This window comes from Arachis ipaensis, chromosome B3 (genome assembly GCF_059453495.1).
Source record: "Arachis ipaensis isolate K30076 ecotype BB chromosome B3, ASM5945349v1, whole genome shotgun sequence".
Taxonomy (NCBI): Eukaryota; Viridiplantae; Streptophyta; class Magnoliopsida; order Fabales; family Fabaceae; genus Arachis; species Arachis ipaensis.
The window spans coordinates 5,400,315-5,412,395 of NC_142438.1; the positions used below are offsets into that span (position 1 = coordinate 5,400,315).

General features: G+C 36.5%; 1 pseudogene; it reads right to left on the reverse strand.

The window, feature by feature from the left end:
• Window positions 1-4,886: 4,886 nt before the first annotated feature.
• On the reverse strand, window positions 4,887-9,927 carry LOC148569695 (transmembrane 9 superfamily member 5-like; annotated as a pseudogene).
• Window positions 9,928-12,081: the final 2,154 nt, after the last annotated feature.

Here is a 12,081-nt window from a genome sequence, read left to right on the forward strand (position 1 = left end):
GTTAACTCGCATTTTTAGATTTAAATGTTTATAATTTTATATGGTATAAAAGTATATAATCAACTGTATAATGTCTAAACAATGTTTGCAATTCAAAATATCAGATCTGATTCTCTACTATAAATATAAATATAGAGAAATAAACATTCAAAATTTTATATATTATCATTCTAATGGCAGAAAATATTCATGAGTCACTTTTGAGTTATATATTTACAAAATTGTAGGTAAGTTTTGGTTGGATTAGAGAAAAAGTTTAATATGTTTTTGTATTTTATCATATATTTTATACAAATAATAATTAGTTTGGTAATTAATTTTTTTGTACAGAGATAATGTTATTTATATACACATGTTATCAAGATAGAAGAAGCTCTTTTTACAACAACTAAGATAACAGACCGAATTGAAATAATTAACAAAAATTAACTTAAGTACTTAGCTAACTCCTTCATTCCTAGGATTTTTTTTGTGTCTACTCATGGGATTTGTGAATAAATGAGTGAATATATCTTGAATAAGATAAGTGAAACTCACTATTATTATAAAGATATATTGAAACATAAAATGTTAAATTTGTGTCTACTTAAAAATCTTATAACATAAATAAAGGGAAAACAATATGTTAGCATGTGTGATTGGGAGATTTAGAAAGAAGTTAATTACAAGGTGAAAATTTATGTGCAGTCGATTTCACCTGAAGTTGATAGTTTAGAGTCATTAGATGATTTGACTGATTTGATTAAATTTTCATCTAACGGCTCTCAGCTATCAACTCCATGTGAAGTCGACTGGACGTGAGTTTTCACCTAATTACAAAAGTTAAATGTATTAGAGAATTGGTGATTGTTGTGGTGCAAAGTTTGGTATTTAGTGTTGGTTTGAATTGATTTTTTTGGGTGCAAATTTTTTTTAAAAAAATTTAAGTATTTTATTTATTTTTAAATTTATTTGGATATATTTTAAAAAATATATTTTTATTAAAAAAATATTATTAATATTTAAAAACCCTTTTAAAAAAATCTATTTAAATGTAAAATAAACTTTATCTATTAAAATTAAAAAAAATGAAAAAATAAGTATTTTTTGTGACTAAATAAGTTTTTTTTAAATTAATCTAAAATAACTCTTAAATGGCTTAAAAATTAATATTTAATTTAAAATATATAAAAATAAATCATTTTAAATATTTAATTTTTATCTTAAAATATAACTTTATACCAAATTAAAAAACACCATGAAAATTTGTGGAGAAAGGAATGCAAACAAATAAAAAAGTAGAAATAATTTTTTTAAAATAACTTAATTGTTTTAATAAAATAAATTGATAAGACATAATATTTGTATGACATAATTTTTTTTTACCAAAGATAGAGAGACTCAAACTCGCGACCTTTTAGATAAGTATGGAGAGACCATGCTATTTGAACTATAACTCATTGGTTATTTATATGACATAGTTGTTGAAATAATAAATGAAAATGACATTACTTCATAATAAAAATATAAGTTTTTTTAAACCAAGATATTTATATAATACATAAAACTAGAGAAAAAATTTAGAGACAAAAAGCAGAAAATATCTATTTAAAAAATCATCAAAAAATAACTAAAGACTCATATTCTCCTATTGTGTTATATTTTCAATCGTTTGAATATGAAAAAATCTATTTTTGTGTTACACTTTCAATCGATTGAATAAGAGAAAATTCTGTAAAATTTAATCAATGGTGTTATACTTCCAATCAATTTGTTGACACCACTCCTTTCTTACCAATCAACTGGTGTTAAATAAATCAATTGAATTAATAATAAATATGAGAAAAAAATTGTTAATTCATATTGTCAAAATATTTATGGAAGTCACGATTAATAAAAAATTTATTTCGTTGCTGTTTTTAATTGTTTATAAATATAAATTATTAATAATAAAATAATAATTATAAAATAAAAATAGTTTTAGAATTAAATAATAGATAAAGAATTAATTTGTAAATAAAATTAAATAGAATTATAATAATTATTAAAAAATTAAAAAATATATTTTGTTATTAAAATTATTTAATAATTCAAAAATTATGAGACGCTAACATAAAAACAGTTGATAAACAGACTAATAATAATAAAAAAAAAAACTGTTAACAGTTGAGAGTATGGCGGGTATGGTGCAAGTTTCGACGGAGAAAATTGGGCTGCAACTTGAGAGTCCATTAAAGGCAGGATCGTCGAAGACAGGGACATCATGTTAAGTCTCGGGTTTGTTATTGGAGCTCCCTTTTTGCTGTTTTTATGGATCGTTTCAATATCATAGCCTGGAATGTGAGGGGTGCGTCTAACAAGATGGTCCGTGTGCATTGCAAAAATTTGGTGAGAATATATAAACCATCTTTCTTCTTTCTCTTTGAGACTCATACCATGTTTAATAATTTGAAGAATTTTTGGGATAAATTGGATTTTCATTGTATTGGTATTGAGGAAGCAGTAGGACACAGGGGTGGTATTTGGTTTCTATCTTCTATTGCTAATGCTTCTTGTGTGGTTATTGATCAAATTGACCAATGTATCACAGTGAAAGTGAGTGCGGGTAACTTAGTTTGGCTTTGTAGTGCAGTATATTGGAGTCCTCAATTCGAAAAAAGATGTATGCTTTGGGATCATTTGCGTTCTATTAATTCAGGCCATAATAAACCGTGGATGGCCGTTGGTGATTTTAATGAGATTGTGGCACCAGATGAGAGTACAGGTACTTATTTTTCCTCTCACAAAGCTAGTCTATTAGCTACTACTCTAGATGACTGTGAGCTCTTTGATCTTAAAGTGACTAGTAGGAGATATACTTGGTATAGAGCAGTTCAGGCTGGCAGGAACTTGGCTAAAAGGTTGGATAGAGCTCTAGTTAATGAGGCGTGGATGACAATGTTTACTGAGGGTTATTCTGAAATTCTTAGTAGGCTTCATTCTGATCATTGTCCTATTTTATTTCGTTGTCATGGTAGCCCCAGAGTAAAAGGTTCTCATCTTTTTAGGTTCCAAGCTGCGTGGGCAACACATCCTTCTTATAAACATGTTATTAGTAAGGCTTGGAATCAAGAGTTTGGAGGCGTTACTGAAAGGCTTAAGATGGTTCAACAGGCTTTTTTGGACTTCAACTCAAAAATTTTTGGAAATATTTTTGTGCGAAAAAATAAGCTGGAATATCATATTGATCAGATTCAACGGCGTTTGGAGGTTACCGATGTGTTATCTCTAAGAATTAAAGAAGCTGAACTGAGGGAAGATTACAATTGGCTTTTATTACAAGAGGAACTTTTTTGGTATCAGAAATCTAGAGAGCAGTGGGTCAAGTATGGGGATAGAAACACTAAATTCTTTCATCTTCAGACTTTGGTGCGTAGAAACCATAATAGAGTACATGGATTATATGTTAGAGATGGGTCTTGGTCTACTGATCCAGATATTCTCCAGGAAGAAGCTCTCTCTTTTTACGAGAATCTCTTTGGTACAACGGAAGAGGTTGAGGTTGATTGTTTAGGGGATGTTCCGATGCCCACTCTAAGCACTGAGGCTTGTGCTAGGTTAATTGACCCTGTCTCTTTTGCGGAAGTCAAGTCAGCAGTATTCAGTATGAGCCCTTTTAAGGCTCCTGGTCCAGATGGCTTTCAAGCTTATTTTTTTAAAGAATATTGGGAGATAGTAGGCACTGAGATTTGGAATATTGTCCGGAGCACTTTTTTGGGAGAGTTCTTAAATCCTAGCATCATGGAAACTCTGATTGTGCTTATTCCTAAAATTGATAACCCTAACTTTTATGAAGGATTTCAGGCCTATTAGCTTGTGTAATGTTGTTTATAAAATTATCACCAAAGTATTGACTAACCGACTTCGGCCTTTTCTTCCAGATATTGTTAGTCCTTTACAAGGAGGTTTTATTCCGGGTCGTGGTGCTCCTGATAATATTATTGTGGCCCAAGAAATTCTGAATTTCATGAAGCACACAAAATCCAAGAAAGGTACTCTTGCTTTTAAAATTGATCTTGAAAAAGCTTATGATAGGGTGGATTGGAGGTTTTTGGAGAGTACTCTCATTGCTTTTGGTTTTCCTATCATCACTGTTAATTTGATTATGAATTGTGTCCGTGCATCATCTCTTTTTATTATGTGGAATGGGAATAGATTGGATAGTTTTGCTCCTAGAAGGGGGCTTAGACAGGGCGATCCAATGTCTCCTTACTTATTTGTACTTTGTATGGAAAGACTTGCTTGCTATATATCTCATAAGGTGGTCGAGGGTGTGTGGAAACCAGTTTCTGTCACTAGAGGTGGCCCTAAATTTTCTCATTTGATGTTTGCAGATGATCTCTTACTCTTCTGTCAGGCTACAAAGAGTCAGGTCTAAATGGTCATGCATTCTCTTAACATTTTTTGCAAGGCATCTGGCATGAAAGTGAATCTTGAAAAGTCTAAAGCTTTTTGTTCTAAAAATGTTACTGCTCGTAGAAGAGATATTTTTACTAGTGTTTCTTCAATACGTTTTGCTTTGGACTTAGGAAGATATCTTGGAGTTAACCTTAATCATTCCCGTACCAGTAGGGCTTCTTTTCATTCGGTGATTGAAAAGGTGAGGGGAAGATTAGCTAATTGAAAAGGAAGGCTTCTAAATAAAGCAGGGAGACTTTGCCTGATCAATTCTGTTGCAGCATCCATTCCTGTCTATCATATGCAGGTATCTTTTTTTCCAAATTGGGTTTGCGATAAATTGTCTTCTATGATGAGACAGTTCCTTTGGAAGGGTCAAGTTGATGGTAGAGGTATTTCTCTTGTTAATTGGAGGACCGTGATCACTCCAAAAAAATTTGGTGGCCTAGGTGTTAGAGATCCTGCATGTGTTAATATATCTTTACTTGGTAAATTGGTGTGGCAACTTTTTTATTGTCAGGACAAGCCTTGAGTTGCTCTATTGAGGGTGAAGTATCTGAGGAATGAGGGAGTTTTAGATGGCCAAGACCACCAATAAACATTTGAAATGGTGTTCTCCTATACCAAGCAAACTGTTGAATCTCCCTAAGATATCTCTTTGTGGAAGAAGGGCTTTGAAACTCAATTCTAAAGCAGTATCCAACAACTCCACCAATCACGAGCAAGGAGATAGCAAGGATTATAAATATAACAAGTATCAGAATAATAGAGCCAAATGGGAGAACAATTGTGGCACCATAAGATATTGTAATAATGTTAAGGATCGAGGCTATGACAAAAACTAGTCCAGTGCAAAGAATAGCTGCTAAATTAACACTCCTTTCCTGGAATCATAATCAAGTCACACAACAGACATAGTATGTTGATAGAAAAATATAAAAAGACATAATTTATTTTCCATGTTAATTGTATATATGATTATCCATCCATTTCCAACAAACTGGCCATAGAAGGATGCTGATGAGTTCCTGACAAAAACAATAGAAATGGCATATAGCATGACAACGTAATTCAACAGTACTCCACAACTGGAGGGATAAAGGGTTCCAATAAATGCTTGAGATAGCAAAGACAAAAAGCCTGTAGAACAAGTCGACATTAGTTTGTATTACAAAAAAGGAGCAAAGTTAAGAGTTAACAAATTTAGTTTTGATGAATCTTGTATCACAAACTTCAAATATTACGGTCATGAAAAATTGACAACGCTGAATAAAGCTACCAAGAGCAAAATGATGATGGTTGAGTTAATGAATGAAAACCAATGAACTTGGCAATACACATGCAGCAAAGAAGTTCTTGAGTATCTATCCATCCTGTTCTCAAAATGTCAGTGCAGTTGCACTATAGGTAATTGAATAAGTGAACTTAACATCGACATCAACATCATTATTTATTTTAATGGCACGATTCGGATCACTGAATGAACAGAATATCAAATTGAACATGCAAAAACTGGAAGTAGTAGTCGCGGTTAATATCTTCCTTGAAGTTTACAACCTCATCAAATCCATTTTTGGCACAATGTCTCATCAATTTTGTCCTCCTTGAACTTGAATTCATACAAAGCATTGCACAAATAAAAAGCCACAATAACAGAATTGAAATTCTCTTATTTTTACGCTTCATTTTACCCGTTACTCCTTTTATTCCTTTTTCATTTTTTTTGCCACTATAATGTGACATTATTGGAGCAATTTATCTCAATGTAAATTATATCCAAGTATTTAAGATTGTATCAAAAAGAGTGAAAGTGAGAGTGAGAGATAACAAAAGCCTAAACACTCATCTTTCACTTCTGCAATGTGCTAATACGATGATGCTTCATGCAAAAATTGAAACACTCATCTTTCACTTCTGCAATGTGCTAATACGATGATGCTTCATGCAAAAATTGTTTCACTGAACACATGCCACGGAAGAGCACTTGCGAAGCTTAGCAACTGCGAGCTAAGGAAGATGAAGAGATGACGCAGAAGAGAAGAAAGTGTTTTTGGCAAGGAACAAACGTTTGTTAATAAGGAAACGACATCGTTTGGCCTCTATTCTCCATAGACGACGTCGTTTAGCAAAGCATTTCTTCACAATCAAGAATCTCATCTAATTTATTTAGAGCTTGTTTGGCCTCATCTAATTTCCTCATTTGGTTCTTCAATTCCCTCTCTCTTCTTTGATCTCTTTCCGTCAAATCGGCCTCTTGGATGTGATGTAACTCTGATTTCTTTCTTTCTAATTCTTTATCTGCTCTCTTAAACTTCCGTCTACTCCATTCCATCAGCTCTCTTATGCATCTGTTTCTCTTCCTTATGAACTTGCCCCAACAATTCCTATTTCCCTCATCCTGTTGCCAACCCTTCTTGATCACCTCTTTGCACTCCTCATGCTCAGCCCAAAACGCCTCAAACTTGAATTTTTTTTTTATCCTACCTCTCGGTTGAATTTCTAATATAAGCGCACAATGATCCGAGCTTATAGCCGGAGCTGCTGTTAGACTAACGTTCTGGTATATCTGCAACCATTTCCAATTCACTAACACCCTATCTAATCTTTCCCTGGTTATGAAATTGTTTCTAGGATTGCTGAACCATGTGTATTTACTTCCCTTAAGGTCAACATCCATCAAACCATTATCATCTACAAACCTTCTAAACGTTTCTAAGCAGATTTTTTGTTGTGGAAGAATACCTACCTTTTATTCTTGATTTAGAATGTCATTGAAGTCTCCCAAATAAGCTTGAGGTTCCTCCTTGCTTATGTTACTTACTATAAGCTCCTGCCATAATTTCCTCTGCTTTTGAAAAACAGGATTTCATACACAAAAATGCCCTGCCAATTTAGATCATTATTAATGTTAGTATTAGCTTTAATATAGTTATCACACCATTCATAAACATTAACATTCACATTAGATTTCCATAGGAGACATAGTCCACCGGACAAGCCCCGGAGTTCTACGCAAAACATGTTATCAAACTTCAGCTTCCTATTAATCCTATTCATTCTATCCCTACTTGCCCTAGTTTCCATTAGAAATACTATAAGCGGCTTTACTTTTTTACATAGATTGTATAACTCTGAGATTGTCGGGGCAGCCGCTATTCCCCGACAATTCCAGCTTATTATATTCATGGCTGAGGTTGGGGCATGTTAAGGCCCGCCTCCTCAGCCATTTGTCCTTCCTTGAGAAATTCAGAGTCATGTGTTGTTGGTTGATACTCCCTTGAATCCCGAGAAGTATTACTGCTCCTCAGTTTCTTGGCCTCCTTATCCTCATACTCTTCCCTCCGTTCTTTGTCTGTTAGCAAAAGCACTTGTGAATTGTGATAGTTCTCTTTTCCTTTTTAAATTCAGTTTTATTTCCAGCTTTATTGCAAGCTGTGTTTCCCAATCTGCCTGTGCTTTCATTTCTTCCTCTTGATCTTCATCACTTGCTAGCTCAACATAGTAGTCATTCTCCCCCGAGTGAGCATGCTGATCCTCATAATCATGATCCCTCTTCTACCTTTCTTTTGAAGGTTTCTTTTGTTTGTCCTCTTCCCTTTCACCCTTTAGTAAGGCTAGATTATCATTCCCTCCCATTCTGCCTTCACAAATTTGTTTACCCTTGTGTCTTGCTAACATCAGCCTCTTTAATTCCTAGCCTATGGTTTCTTTTCCTGCTTCTTTCTCCAGGCCCAACATCCCCTTCGCAATGTTGTAGCTATTCATTTCCCCTTCCTCTATTATGTGTTGTTTCAGCCCATTTCTTTTCCCATTCTCTCCATGTAAAATATTTGCCTCTGAATTTGCCCCATTTTCCTTTGTTGGGCCCTTCCTTCCTAACTTCTGCACCCCAATCATTTTCTCTCCCTTCTGGGCCTTATTGTTATTGGCCCATTCATTTTTCCTCTCCCTTCTGGGCCTTGAGGCTTTTAAATTTATAGGCAGCTTCTAGGGTAGTCTGCGTATTCCTAATTCCCTGAAAATTAGGGATTTCTTGTACTTTCTCTACCTGTTCTTCTGCCTCAGCCATCTCTTCCTCTCTCTCAGTTTGATTTTTCCAGACACTCTCCTCCCTGATTTTCTGCTGAAGCGCCTCTTCCTCCCTTATCTTGCCCTCCTCCGATTTCTGTTTCTCCCCACTCTCCCTTTCCTGGTTCTATTGCTCACGCGCCAACTACTCTCCCTCCTCACTCTAACGTTGTTGTTTTGAGCTTTCTCCCCCTGTCGTTGACCTTGGTCGTCCATAACCTGCTCCTAGACCTGGCTTATACCTCTTCTTGGTAGGATCCCAGCTTGCCATTGCCGTTGGGTTCTTGCAAGTCTTCTTTTCATGCCCTAAAATTCTACAATTGAAGCAGTAGCTATCCGGCAACCTTTCGTACCTGAAGAAGACCCACAGAGGAGGCAGCTCCTCCCTGTCTAACCAGAAGCCTGTAGGTAGCGCCTTGGTGATGTTGATGCTGACCCTGATTCAAAGGGATGATCTCCTCAGAATGCCATCCATTTTTGGGTCTTCCACCTCGGCTAAAACTCCCAACATTTCTCCTATGCGCGCGCCTGTCTCTTTATCCATGAGGTCTAGGGGTGGCAATGGATAGGGTAGGGTAGAGTTTGGAGCTAACCCTAACCCTACCTACAGGTTGAGATTTTTATATAAACTCAATCCTACCCTACCCGCGGGTTGAGAATATCTCAACCCTAACCCTACTCGCTCTTAATCCGCAGGTACTCGACCCTACCCGCAGGTTACAAAAAAATATGCAACATTATTATATAACTTGATGATAATTTAAAATAGAACTGACTTTTATGTAAAAAAAAAAATATTAAATTATCAATTAATGATCTTCTTTTAATAACTAAGGATCTTTTGTATTTAGTAAGAGGTCTTTGGTTCAACATCCACTTAAAACATATTTTTATATAAGTATATAACATATACATATATAGGGTACGGGTTGGTCGGGTAGGGTTGAAGTACAACCCGCACCCTACCCGACCCGCACGAGAACCCTACCCGCTGCGGATCGGGTTGGCAACCCTACCCGACCGGATGAGGTCGGGTTGGGTACCCACGGGTAGGGTACATGTTGCCATCCCTAATGAGGTCGAGCGGGATGCCATGTATTTGAATCCAAAATTCCATGAAGTCATGATCTACCTCGAACACTGATTCACCTCCCTCCATAGTCTAAGATTGACCATATTTCCTCTAACATTCCATGGCCCATTTTGCATTATCTGTAGTCCTTTTTTTCTGTCTTTGAAACTGAACAACATCTTCTTCAAACCAATATCAATAACTGCAACCCCCTGTGGGTTTCCCCACATTCCCAATAAGGCATTCTTGCATGTTTTGAAGCTTATCTCTTTGTCACTTATTATCTTGCCCACTACATTTAGGCACTCTTTCTTGTATCCCAGCTCTCCTGGTTTATTCAGCTTGATTACTCTTCCTTCTATGCTGCTCATGCTGTATGTTGCTCAATGTATTTTGTTGTGTTTTAAACGCCTGTTCCGCCAACTAAGATGGGTTTAAAATGCTAGCCTGTCCCCTCTTACGGTGGATTGGTGGCCTGGCAGTGGCGGGTTAGCCGGCTTGATTTTTTTTTCAAAATAAAATTCATTAAAATTAACCAAAAAATAATAATTAAAAAATCAAATACAAATAAAAAATAGTCAAATTATAATATAATTTTTTTATTATTTTTTTTATTTTTAACTTCAATAAAATTGTTTAATGTTAGAGAATCATTAGAATCAATTTAGATCAATTAGTATCGTTTATATTTATATAGCATATCTGTATATTAATTGTAGGATTCTATGCCTTTATTACTTTGATTCATTTAGCACCTATAAATACCCCTTGTATATTGTACTTTTGATCAGACTGAATAACACACAAAACACTTTCTTTAGTTTAGTCTCTTGTTTCTAACATCGTATCAATACCTTAGGTTTCTTTTTTTTTCCATGAGAATTCGTTCATAGCTTCGTCATTTTCTTTTTCGGCAAGCGTTCTTTGGCCTCATTTTTCGTTCGCTTCTCGACGCTTTGGTTCATCACCTCCATTACCACCGTGTTCGTCTTGTCGTCCTGATTCCAACGCAACCAAAATGGCCGCCATCCGCCGCCGGACGCGTCTCCACGTGCCGCCTGAAGACGTTGCCGCCACCAGGTTCAGCTCCTCTCCAGATTCATCTGGAGCCGTCCGATTGGGTCTTCAATCACACGGTCCACAGCCATCCACATGTCGCGCTGCAACCCTTCCTCTTTGACCTGACGACCCTCGCATCGACCCGACCCGGTCCGCTTCGCTGACCCGCGAGCTTCCTCCTCCATTCATCCGCTGCCACGTGTTGCTGACGTGTCTCCTTCTGATGCTGCCACGTGTCCCTCTTAGCTGACGTGGATGCTGACGTGGCAGACAGTGGGACCCTCCCTAAGATTTTTTGGTGAGCTCTTTCCGATTCTGCACTCCGATTTCTCATTTTCTGCTCCGGAATTGCCATTTTCTCTCCCTCTCTTTGATCTTTGTGCCTACTATCATGGAAACGCCAGATGTTTTTCCTGCCACAGACAGAAAGGGTAAATTCTGTCAAAATTGTAATCGTTCTGGGCACCTCTTCTCTGACTGTCCTTCTGTTGAATGTCGCACATGTCACCAGAAAGGTCATATTAGCTACCATTGTTCACAGCTGTTCTGCCGTTACTGCAAGCCCTCGGGACATTTAATTACTGCTTGTCCTATTCGTCCACCACGTCCTGATCCACTCAACCCGTCTCCTGTCTCTCTATCTGATATTGCATCTCTTCTTCAGCGTCTTCTCTCTATTTCTGGTAATACCCCTGCTGCTTTTTCGACCCCTTCAGGTAATTCTAAATGGTACTTTGACTCGGGTTGCTTTAATCACATGTCTCCATTGCGTAATATTTTTTCGTCCTTGTCTACCACTACAAATGGACCTTCTGTCAATACTGCAAATGGCTCCCTCCTGCACGCAACACACAAGGGTTCTATATCCCAGTCAACTCTTAATATTCCTGATACTTATTATATTCCCAAATTAAACTTCAATCTTATTTCTATTGGTCAACTTGTTGATCTGGGTTTTGAAGTCACTTTTTCCGTTTTTGGTTGTCGTGTACAGGATCCTCGAACGGGACAAATCATCAAGACTGGACGTAAGGTCGGAAGGTTGTTTGAACTTGAGAATCTTCATATTCCTCCTATACCAAATCTCTGTGCTGCTTCTTCTCCCTCCACCCTTCACTTATGGCATTAACGTCTTGCCCACACTTCCTTAGGAAAACTGCGTCCTCTTGTGTCTCAGTGTGTTTTAGGTTTGGCTCCAAATGAATCTTTTGATTGCATTTCTTGCCAAACTGCCAAATAACCTGCTTTATCTTTTCACAATAACTCATCTCTTGCTTGCTCTCCTTTTGATCTCATTCACTCTGATGTTTAGGGCCCCGCTCCCACTGCCTCTATAGGCGGAGCTCGATACTTTGTCATTTTCATTTATGATTATTCCCGTTTTACTTGGATTTATTTGATGACGAATCGCCTTGAGTTACCTCAGATCTATATCAACTTTGCTACTATGATTAAAACTCAGTTTT